Genomic DNA, 12,672 nt, shown 5'->3' with positions numbered 1-12,672 from the left:
AAAGGTGGTTAATAGCACTTAGAGAAAGGACTCTCCAGTGCTCGCACTAGTTTTGCTATAAATTATTCACTTAACATGATGTAAGCCAGGAACTGGTGCTACCAGAGTTTGTGCCCAGCAAAGAGGAGTCTGAGAAGTTGGTAGGAGATGAAACATCTTTAGAGTATGAAGAAAAATTCACAGAATCACAGAAGAAACTTTGAATAGTTTGGGGTAGAAAAGGTGTTAAAGATCATCTCATTCCATCCCCTTGCCACGGGCAGGGACACTTCTCACTACCCCAGGGTGCTCCAGCTTAAAATGTCCAGCCTGGCCTTGGACATTTCCAGGGATCCAGGGGCAGCCACAGCTTCCCTGGACAAGCTGTGCCAGGGCCTCTCAAACCTTTGAGCAAAAAAATTCCTCCAAACATCAAACCTAAATCTCCCCTCTTTTAGTTTAAAACTCTTCCCCATTGTCCTGTCACTATATGCCCTCGTAAAAAATTCAGGAGTAATGAGTGAAGGGGAAAAGTAAAAATTAAAATAGTCCCCAGGATAGAGAGGAAAAAAAAAATCCTAGGTACTATATTGCCTTCGATATTTGCAGTGGGAAGGCACATGAGTCACCCTGTAGCATCCTCATATACATGTTAAATGTTCTGCCCCTAACCTTTGCTGAAATCAGAATGAAGGAAAGTTTCAGTCCAACCACTAATGGGAAAAGTGATTATTTGCCTTTAGAGAAGATACCCACTGAAAAATGATGACATTATGTGCTCTTTACAGGGATGTTGCAGCTTTTATAGATGCTCTTGGTACAATTCATTTCTGGGAACTGCATGTGAGAAGGTTTTACCACTGTCATTACACAGAAGTGCTATGGCTGGGCTGGGAACCCTGCAGCATCTTTGGGGTTGCATCCCCTAAATGCAGCTGAAGGACAGCTGAAGTTATGCTGAAGGCTTGATGAAGGCTTGGAGAAAAAATTATAAGATTGTTTCCTCCTGGCTGAAAGTGAAAATCTGAGAGCTCTGGGCACTGAAGGTACACAAAAGGAAATGAACTTGGCCTGGGAATTGGGCCCTGGGGTTTGCAGATCAAACCAGCCACTGAGGGTGCATCAAAAATTTCAACAGGGTGGCTCACCTACTGCTTGTACCTTGCGCAATCCAACGTCTTGTTTCTCTGAAATAAAACACCTTGTGTTTGTGAATTATCTAAATCCAAGCTTAATATTGCGTATATGGCTTATATTTAAAACTGACCAGGAGAGCCATGTAGGTCTTTCTAAAGTGACATTTTTTTAAAACATAACTTCATTAGTTACTCATATTCAATAACCAGAATAGGGCATTTCCCCCACCTCAGCACTGACATTCTTTACACTCTCAGTTTTCACTAATACCAAAGTCTAGACTTGCTCAACACAGTTGAGATGAAATATTTCATGTGATATCTGCTTTTTGACAGCCACTGGATTTGTGCACCCATCAAAACTTCATCTTCTGAGAAGAGAAAGAATTAAGAAAAAGTCATTTACCCAGTTAATTCTGTAACTATTGATTTCAGTGTAAACCCCTTCCTCTTTATAAGATTAATTTAGTTCTTCCCATGCCCCACAGAAAAATCTTGTGCCCAGAGAAAAGCTGCTATGAAAGGGATACAAATGAATCTACTTAGATAATTGTAATTCCAGTCAGACACTGGCACCATGTAGTTCATGTTTTATCATAAGAGACCAATTTCTAAGATTTAGCCATCAGTCTAAAGAGTACAAGACAAAATTTCACCCCCGGGACTGTAAAGAAAGGCAAGGTTGACTCCAGTCACCGAGATTGTACCTGGGACTTGCAAGATCTTTGAATAAGAGACAGTTTTTGCAGTGTGAGAGTAAAAACATCTCCATCATCTTCTTGGTGTTAGTGTTGAACAAGTATTTTTCAATAAGTGAGGATCTCTTGCCTCTGTGGTCTACCATTGATGGGTAACCAAGCCAGCAGCCATGAAACTCTGAGCGCTGCATTACAAATGCCTGCCCTACATTTGAGAAGTAACATCAAACAAAAACCTCACCAGTTTCATGTATTTTTGTAATGGAATCACAGCACAAGGATTCCCCCCTCCTCTTTTTTCTAATCAAAGACTTATTAATTAATTCTCATTATCTCCATCTCTGTCACAAAGATAGCGTGGTGACACTGTCAGAAAGCCGTTGTAATTTGCCTCAGGCATGGCTGTAATTCAGTGGTGGTTGAAGTGATCACTTGCTATTTTTGTGGGTTTCATCACCCCCATGTCCACGAACAAAAACTCCTACACAAGAGTTGTGTGTGCCAGTAGGACAGAAATAAATGGTAAAACCAGTATCAGTCTCGCTCTGCACAACCTTCAAACAAAAAGAGCTGAAGAGAACAACTCAAAGCCTCAGATATTCCCACAATTGCACCAAAGCCAGCATCAGACCAAGTCAGTAAAGGAACCAGCTCAAAAAAGGAAAACAATGCCCTTTTCCACAGCAAAATGTATTCAGGGAAAACTTCTCTACAGCTGCTGCTATTGGGACAGAGGGAAGAGTGAATAAACCCTCTGTCCCAGCAGACTGCACAAGCAGCTCCCACCGAAAGGAAACAGTGCTCACCGCAGCCCCACCGGGGTGAGCTGGGACAGCAGCAGGGCTGTGGGAGGACCAGGAGGATGGCTCATTACTGGCAGTAGGAGCTGAAAGCATCCATGGACAATTGGAACCACATGGCACCAAATCCCCCTCCAAGCCCAAGGTTAGCGCCGATCCAGCTTTCAACTCGGCGAGCTACATAAACCAGACGAGGTGCAGTGAACAATGGCTCACGCGGGTGTCCCAGTTTCCACCGACAATGTCAGCCACACTGGTGGTGACTCAGTTTGTTTCCATCATATGCTCTTCAGAGTTGCCTCTGGCAGCTTTATTTTTCAGGCTCCTTCACCAAGTGAGCGTTACCCAACAGCAGCGCGATGAGCTGGCGCCCAGGAAAACCCGTACGCAGCTCTGTATTCAGATCACACCTCACAATTCCAGGTTTTTAGGGTTGCTCCTCCTCTTCCCAGCCCTTCTGGCTCAGTTTTGGCATTCAGCTCAGAGCATGACATCTTCCCATACTGCTGTTCTGTGAAGCAAAAGGAACCAGCAATACCCATACATAACATTAACAAAGAAATGGGCTTAAAAAAAGGATATTTATCCTATTTATACGTGTACCTGCCTTTTATATAGAGCTATGCTACATCATCTTTAGTGTAGAAGTAGCAAAGTACTTAGAGCAAATAAAATAAATATATATCTGACCTCAGCAAAAAAAAAAAAAAAAAAAAATCTTCTTTCTCAGTGTAACATACTGTAACTTGAAGTTTGCTCTCCCAGCATTATTTGTTTAATAGAAATATTTTCTGTACCACCTTGTTCTGGCAGAAAGTCAGAATTTGCATTTATATGAGGTAGTTTATCAAATATAACATACAGAAGTCTGTTAAGTACACATTGCATTTTGTTTGTGAGAAAATCTGTTTGTATTTAATGTAGTTTTTAAATTAACCTTAATGAAAGCTTCTGAAAATTGTTGTTCTAAGCATTTGAAATATGCAACAAGAACTAGTGGAAGACATAAACATGTTTTCCATTATATGTTATCAGATAGTCCAAAATTACTACAAAAAGAATGTGGGACTACGTTAAATTAGAAAGATAAGCAAGCATTTAGTTAAAAGGCAAAGGTCTTTAGAAGAGTAAAGCATCTGACAGTTAACCCCAACATCTTATGATCTCCTACCAAGAGTAGGGCAGCACTTGCAGAATACAGTAGGATGTTTTAACCACATCCATGGCTAGGAGAGAACAAAAAAGAAGTTGTGTTTCACAGAAATCCCATGGTGGGTGTTTGTTCAGTCAATATTTACAGAGTGGCAGCATGGCCACGGCCATTTTTAAAGGTCCCACTCAACCACTATCAAATATGGTCTGCCCACAGTATTTATTATCTTTTGAAAAAAAACCAAATGGTGAACCTTATGAATGGCCTTTCAAAAGAAATAAAAATATATAATACCTTCAATTACCAAATTACAATTTTCTCACTGCCTTCTGCCAATTTAATTTTGTCCTTTGATGGGCTGCTCTCTGTTGATAGTCACAAGGGTGGCTTCATGAGGAACACAATGCAGGGAGCAAAAATCCCATTGGTATTATGGCTTTCTTCCCATCTTTCCCTCATATATCTAATTAAATGTATTATAAAGAATAAAAGGGTGTTGTAGAAAAATTGCCAAACAAGGACAGGCATCAACGAGACATTTAACATAGCATGTGAGGAGTGAGGCAAGCAGTACCTAAGTAGCTCGTGGATGAGTTGTTGCTACAATAATCATTCAAAAAGCAGCAATAAAACCATCACTGGTAATGATCAAGTAAGGGAAGGAAAATCTGACTAACGACGTTGCCTTACTATTCTGGTAACCCTTTGCATAGAGAAGACTCAGTCAAATCAGGTTTTAATCAGGGTGATATTTTTCTGGAAACTCTTCCTTCCCAACACATTCTGGCACTTCACCAGTGCTTGAATAACATTCCCACAGCAAGTCTCGAGTCAAAGCTTCATTTTCATAATCAACTTCTCTGGAAAACAGGGAAATCGAAGGGCTTTTCTCAGAACACCATTAACTTCTCTGAGAGATAAAAAAGGGAGTAATACCCAGTTACCAACCACAGTTTTCAAGACAAAAAAATCTAAGCTCCAGGTGCTGGAATTATGCATGAATTTGTCCAACAGTGGAGGGCCACCTCCACTGAGCATCAGAAGCTGCTTTTTGACTTCCTTTCTCTTATATTTTCTCACTAACGCATTGGAAAATTGGATCATTTTCCATTTTATTTTGGAGCATACTACCGACAGGTCAATCCAGCTGTCATCTAGGTCGTGGAATACTGGAAATCCTGTTTTGGATCACGTCCTCAGTGTCTTGTTTAAAGTGAATGATTTCCTATAACTGGGTTACAGATTGCTGTGCTCATAGGGTGGTCACAGAACTCCAGCTCTGCTTTGCATTAAAAATGGAATTTTTAATAGCCAGCAAGGAAAAAAGGAGAAAGAATTGAGAAGCTGCAATATGAACATTTTGCAGTACAGACCAACCCTAAATACCACGCAGGCCCATTGCCTGCCATGTCCAGGGATTCTGGGGCTCTTTTTGGGTTTATCAGAAAAAGGGTGTGTTGGAAACAGAAAGTTTGGGAGAGCCAGCCTCCCAAAGCCCTCCACCCTTTGGCATTCCTGAGTTTTCCTGGAGGTTGTTAACCAGACATTTACAACCGTGAGAAGCGATAGAAGCTCTTGGATGTTGAAAATTCTGCATTAAGAGGAGAGAAACCCTAAAGTTTGTGCTTTTTGGCTTCCTAACTGAGCCTGGAAAGTTTAAAGGGCTTGACTCAGTTTCCCATGTGTGCAGGCTCCACACTGCAGATGGGATGGGGGATGAACAGAGCTGTTGTAAGAATGCCGAGAAACCAGACTGGGTGAGGGCAAGACCTCAGAACAATAGCAAAGAGCTTGGGGACATCTTCCACAAATACGAAAGTTCTTGGCATACACCACAGCCATGCTTAGGGAAGTTTTCTGAGCCTTTCCTAAAGAGCTTAAGAAGATTCTTTTCAGGCTTTTTTATTATTATTATTTTTTTGAGAGCAGGAATGAACTGAATTTGCATATTCTTTCGGACGCTGTGGGGAGAGAGATGGAACCAAGCTTTTGTGGATAGGCCAAAAGATAATTAAAGCAATTATATACTGTAAAGGAATATGTTATGCTATTCCTAAAGGAAGACTTTTGGCCAGATAGAACTGATGACAAATATTTATTTTCTTCTTTTGGCATTAATAGCCTTAGTAGGCAGTATTAGGAACACTTATCAGTATTCATATATGGTATTTAGGGTGGCATTTTTATTATGCTTAGTGCAGAATTTTTTCACACGTTAATAGAACACCCATTTGTTCTAAGAAGATATTAAAGCCTGTCTAATGACAGAGTGTGGAAAACAGGATGAGCAGAGGTTTGGGGTAACCTCAGGAAGATCTGGGGTTGCATCATTAAAGCCAAACCACGTAAGTTTAATACAACAGGGAGAATTACCTGGGAAAAAAAAACACTGGGGCTGCAGGGTGATGGCCCGTGGTAGGGAAAGGATGCAGAGATCTTTGAGCAGGAAGCTATTTGGCAGCCTCTCTGCCTTAGCTGGAGGAGAGCAGCCAGGAGCTGATTTAGTCAGTGGGTAGGAGAGGCAGCTCCCAGTGAAGAGTTGAGAAAGCGAAGGCGGTCCCAGTGAACTATCAAGAAACACCGATCCGGAGCTATTATGTAACATTAGGGTCAGAACTGCAGATAAGAGGCTGATGCATCACAGCCTTAGCAAACAGCCAGTGTTAATATGTTTGCACAGATAAGGCAGATTTGGCGTGGTGCACGGGCATAAAAATGAGGAGCCAACACGAGCTGAAACGGAGCTCAGAGCACCAGTGCCAAGAGATGTAATTCTTGTCTTCATCTCCTTTGAATATCAAGGTTTATTTAGTTTACAAACATATGGGTTTTCAAAGCTATTACAACTGTGACATCGATTTAGAAGCTACAGACATGCAAGAGGTTAAGATTAGAGCTGGCCAGGAATTTTCTTACAAAACAGAATTTTGCTTTTTAGCCAGGATTAGTTAAGACAACTGAGCCTTACAACATCATCCTGCCAGGTGAAAAAATGACTCACTTGACAAGCACAGTGCTGCTGGGATGAGTCTTTTTAAACTGTGTATTTACATAAACATTTATGGGCTGTTACGATTATTAAGAAAAGATGTGATAGGGAGAATTGCACCTTTCAGTTGCTCAGGTGAGGGGAGGATAGTTTGGGAGCCACTACCTTCCTTGGATTTATTTAAGTGGTGAGGAAACTCTTGCTTCTCTGTACAGCAGGGTGGGTTATGCCTTTGTGCCATGCCCTATACTCACTATAACCTGAGGATTTTTTCAAAAGGGCATCAAAACAGAAGAATTATAAATATTTTGTATTTGAACTTAATTAAAACTAACATCTAAAAACCGAAATTAAAAAACAAAACAAAACAAAACATAATAAGCAAATAAAAGCTTGCTTCATAAAAAATTCTTTACTAGAACAAATGCCCAAATATAAAAATAAGAGAATCACAGAATTATTTCTTTTGAAAAAGACCTCCAAGACCATGGAACCCAACCTTAATTCTACCACTACCAATAACAACAATAATGAACAACACATCTGTCCTTTAAGCACACTAAAGCCCCTGCTACAGAACGAGAAAAGCAGCAGAATTCTGTGCCAAATCATCACTACTCTCTCAATCAAAGAATTTTGAACTTCAGCTCAATTCACTCAGGCGCTGGGGATTATTTGGGCAGAACCCGAGATTACAAATCAAAGAGCCCTGAGCAGCACATGTATATGCTCCAGTTATGAAATCTGCTTAATGATTAAAATCATCTATGCTAAAAATAAATAAATAAATAAATAAAAGAATTAAAAAAAAAATCAAAACTGACGTAGAGATGTGAAAGCACTGGATCACACTGGTATATGTGGATTGACAGGGCAGAGGTTAAATCCAGATGAGGGTCACTCAAGCCTGGTGTTAGTCTAAATGAGTTCAGCATTAATGTTGAAAAATCCTGGCGCTGAGCTCACCACCTGTCTGCTGCAGAAATCCGAGGTTCAGCTCAAACTTGAGGGTTTCTTGCCTTTACAGCACTTCTGTGCTGCTAACCAGGGAGGAGGAAGTGGGTATATCTGGCTGTTGTTCCAATCACTGCTACCATCCTTAAATTACATTTGTCTGCTGCCTTTTAAAAAGGCACCACTTCTCACTTCTAGTGCAACAGGATGCTTGTACTCTGCAAATAAAACAGAGCAGGGCTTTAAACAGTGAATCCTGTCAGGAAAGCACGGCACAGCCTTTCAACTTTTGTTCTTTTTTTTTTTTTTTTTCCTAATACATTTATCCTTTACATTCTTATATCCATTTTTTTGCAAAAGAGGTCTGAAAAAATGGAGAACTGCCCATTTTCATTCCTGGCAGTGATGACAAAGCAAACATTTAGGTCCTGATCTCAACAAGAAAAATGCCTTATTGACCCAGAACTGAGCTCTGTGTAACATCAAAGGGTTAAAATAACCAACACTTAAAGGAGAGAGGAATAGATCACTTACAACACATATTCTATTATTTGTTGAAAACTTGTAGGGTGGATGTAAGCTCGTTATCATTCACCAGAAGATAAAATTTTCTGCAGAAGGTACACACTTTGCAAGTGTAGAGCAGCTAATCTCAGACCACTAATAGATTTAACCTTGTATATTCACAGATATTTAAAAGTGTTATGGTTTGAAGGTCAACTCCACTGTCTCCGAGTACAAGGAAAGAAAAGAAAGGAATAAAAATTAGAAAGAATTAATTCTTCAAAAAGTTTTTACAAATCAAAACCCTGCAGTTTCACACTGAGAACAAAAGAAGCATATTAAACACCAAAGTTTATCAAGACAAATTAGGTCCCAGTTTCAAATTTTCTTTAATCTTTTGCATCTGAACGTTTTTTTGCCTCATGCTGTTTTCCCTAGTTAAATGTTAAAATGAATTCTAGCCAATACCATTGACTTCCTCCCTTAAAAATATTGAGACACATAATAAAAAATTAATTACTTCCCCTAATTTCCGTGTGATTCTTTAAAAAGATGTAAAATTCATTTAAAGTAAGTGGTGACTTTGTCTTTGAAGATCACGACAATTAACATGGATCAAAGCTTAGGTTCTGTAACGATGATAGCTTATTAGCATAATGAAATTAACTTAGAGACAAGAATCTTTAATAGGTACAACAAAAACGCTTTAATAATACTTGAAGAAAATTATGTATTTGCTAGAAGTACAACAGTTTCAGACTTTCTATCCAATTAATAAGTTGTTAATTAACTCCTTTTCCAAACAATGTGCACTTTAAGTTAACATCTGCCCATTGGATAACACTTTCCAATGGTATTTTTTTTTCATATACTGTAGAACTGCAATGCTGTTTTACTGGGAATTCCTTGTAGGACTATTCTTATACAGGGAAATAGGACCCAAATATAGTAATATGCTTTCTACAGCCAACCAATTAAAAGGAAAAGAGAAGGCTTATTTCAAAGATGGGGAGGAGGAATGGGTAATTCCTTAATTCTGGCTGCAGCGTCTGTGTGTAGTCTCGGATTTCTTTGCATTTTCAATAGGAATTATTTTCTGCAGTTTATATTCCCCTGCAAAATGGCTCTCTGCTGATTAGTGCCTTATATAGATCTGATTTGGGAGCAATTTTCATCTCTTTTAAAAAATATCTATTTATAGTTCCACGGTACAAGATTTTACAGTCCTGTTTTATAAGATTATAAAGCAATAACTATTGGTTTTGAAGATACAGGGAGGGAAGGTTGTACACAAAAAAAGTTAAAATAGAACCGTATGTGTAAAAAGAGTATTTTTCACAGAGTTTGCTTTGTAGTGCACAATAATAAGGGCTTTCAGCACTTGAATTTTTAATTAAAATGGCACTTTTTTTTAGGGGCTTCTGCCTATAGAGTGGTGTGGGGATCAGAAATTTCATAGAGCATTTTGCAAGTGGATTTGGAGAACACACGTGACTCTGCCCTGCACGGGCTGCTCAGGCCAATGATGGAACAATTAAAGAGGCCTTATTTGAAACAAATGAGTTATTATATGCTATTGGGTCAAGGATTCATGTTTTAATAAATCCCTAATTACAGTAACTTTTCATTTAATCTGGCGAATTCTAAGCAAGTTAAGAATTTATGAGAGTTGGAATCAGCAATAAAAAATATGCCTGTCTGCCATTCTGCTCAGGGCCACACAGGTTGAACTCATTTTGAGGAGCTTGGAAGCCAGGAATGTATCTCCTGAACAGGGCACTGCCACATAATAGCATCTCTGTATTTATGAAATAGTATTATGCATGTATAAAATAATATTGGGCATGTATAAAATAATATACACTGTATATTAAATGATGCATAAAATTGTATATAGAATTAATATGTTATAGTTGCTATTAATGATAGCCTGGAAAGCTTTCCATCCCACTTTTTTTGAGAAATAGAAAAGAAACAACAAAAATCAACCAAATCCCCAGCATAAACATGAGAGAATTTTTTGTTTTGGCAAACTTTTCTGCCACGAACCTGTGACTACACAAAGCTTTTTGTGCACCATCCAGCCAAAATTCCTCCAGCCACTCCTGAGCTGAGCTCAGGATTTCTATTTATGATCTTATGTGGTATACTGACCAGGCTCCTCTCAGGTCCTGGTATGTGGCTGACTACAGACACCTTTGAAAAAAAACCAAAATTGAGTAGTCATTGACATTTCCATATGAAATTTTCAGATTTAGAATTTTAACATTAGGATTTGCTGTTTCAACACCACCTTGGCAAACATTGTCTCCTCTAGAACAACATCCTTATGAGAATTAACTAAATAATACCCAGCAAACAAACATAGCACAGGCTTTACCACCCACTGAAACACCTTTTTCTTTGGGATTGAAACAAGATGCCACCAAAAACTCACATGGAAATGGCATCACAGTGAAAGAAATCAAGGAAGCTGTTGTTTTCTGTACACGAACAGGCAAAACCTCCATCTTTCCAAAGTTTGTGATCTCTTTACTGAACATAAATATTCAAAGTCCTGTGAACTACATCTGTAACTGGCTGAAATTCCTTTCTTGGTGGTTGTTTCAATTTGAAAGTTGCTCGGGTGGGTTTGGTCAGTCTGAAGTATTTTATATCAAAACTTTAAAATAAAAGTGATTTTTTTTTTCAAAACTTTTCCCAAAATATCAAAGGCTGAAAATCCTTGTTTAGAAACCAAACAGAGCAAGAGCTGAGAACTGCAAGCCCCTTTTTTGGGCTGCTCAGGATGATGGGGACAACACAAGGGACCTTGGTTGTGTCTCAGATTACTCAAGAGCTTCCAGGTCTACCTGGTTACTTGGACCTGGGGCAATTCTGCCACCAAAATTCCTGCAGGGATTAGTCAAATGAGGAGCCCTGCAGGCAGAAGGTTCACACAGAGGAGGCTGAGCCAGTCCTGGCAGGATTTGGGGCCATGCCCTGGGGATGTCCCCTCAGCACCCAGCTGAGCTCTCTACAGACTGAGTTCACCCACCTCCAGCAGAATCTTTCTAAAAACAAAGACACTTCCTTTAAACCCCTGGCTTTTGGCACACCGGAGTTTTTTGAGGTAAAACATTTCCAAGTCGTAAATCCATCAGAGAACTCCCCAGTTCCAAGTTCCTTGGTGTCCAAGAAATATGATACAGCCTTGGCTGGGAAGTGCAGTCAAAAGAATATCATCACCTATTGCCTCTCCTCCATACTTCCATGCCATACCTATTTTTCCCTGGATGACTCCCAGGCTAAGAAAACTCTCTCCTTGCTTAACAAAATCCAGTGTTTTAGTCGGTACAAGACACTGAGTGCAGGCCAGAAACATTACAGATTCTTCTAAATAAGACATTATTATTCTTTACGGGAGGAAAAAAGAGATCAGGCTCATCTCTGAGCTAAGAAATGCATTTACTGCTCCAAATTTTTAGTCAATATTCAGAGTTAGTTTATACATAAGGCTTTAGTGGAGATTGATACAGTGCCAGAAGATACTAAATTCTCATTTTTAGTGAATGACCACCACACAGAATTGCCAGCCGTGAGTTTCCTTTATGATAACAAAGAGCTTGCCAGGAAAACCTTTGGTGAAGAAATGGTGCTGATAAATACATGGATTTAAAGATAACCAGTACAGCATTTCCATTGTTCACACATGGTTTCATTTTTTGGTCAGCAGAATGTATTTCCCTTTCCCAGCTTCTCCTTCCAACAAGGTATTTCAGCCTTTTTCCTGCTTTGGAAACAGAAAACTCGATGACTAAATCATGATTTAGGTTGGCCAGACTGGACACACACAATAGCAGAATTGGCTGTTGAGAAATGGTGACGTAGCAGGTTTTTGAAACTGTATAATAGCTTTCTTCACATATCTTATTCCAAATTATCTCCATAAAAACAAAAAAGAAAGGCCTATTTGTAATTGGTTAGTCCCTTTGAAATATCACCTTTGCCCATCAAGGTGGTGGTGTCAATCCTGAGCTTTCTGTGATTTCTCTCAGTTGGATTTGGGATTCTCTTGATGGCCCAGTTTCTTTCAGTGATGCTGCTCCTGCCTGCTTTCAGAATAATTCCTCTTTCACACTTCATTTGCATGTTTTTCTCACTGCATGGGAAAAAAACCCAAACAAGCACAAGTTTCCTTGTCTCCAGCTTCACAACTGAGCAAAACATATATTCCCCTTCCTTCCCGTTCCCTCTATCCTGCTGTAGAGTTGGAAATGTTGCTTCAGATGTTCATGTGCAGCATTGTGGAAAACCATGAGCAAAAATCCTGGCTGTGAGTGGGGAAAGTCTGAGCTGAATCTCTTTGGATAATGACCTGAAGGTCACGCTGCACTGAAAGGACAGAAGCTACCCAGGCTTCAGGTAAAGGCTTAATTTCATCTTTTTCATTCATGTTGGCTTGAAACCTTTAAGTTTT

Source organism: Sylvia atricapilla, chromosome 7 (genome assembly GCF_009819655.1).
Source record: "Sylvia atricapilla isolate bSylAtr1 chromosome 7, bSylAtr1.pri, whole genome shotgun sequence".
In the NCBI taxonomy this organism is placed as follows: Eukaryota; Metazoa; Chordata; class Aves; order Passeriformes; family Sylviidae; genus Sylvia; species Sylvia atricapilla.
Note: the sequence above shows the minus strand (reverse complement) of the source record.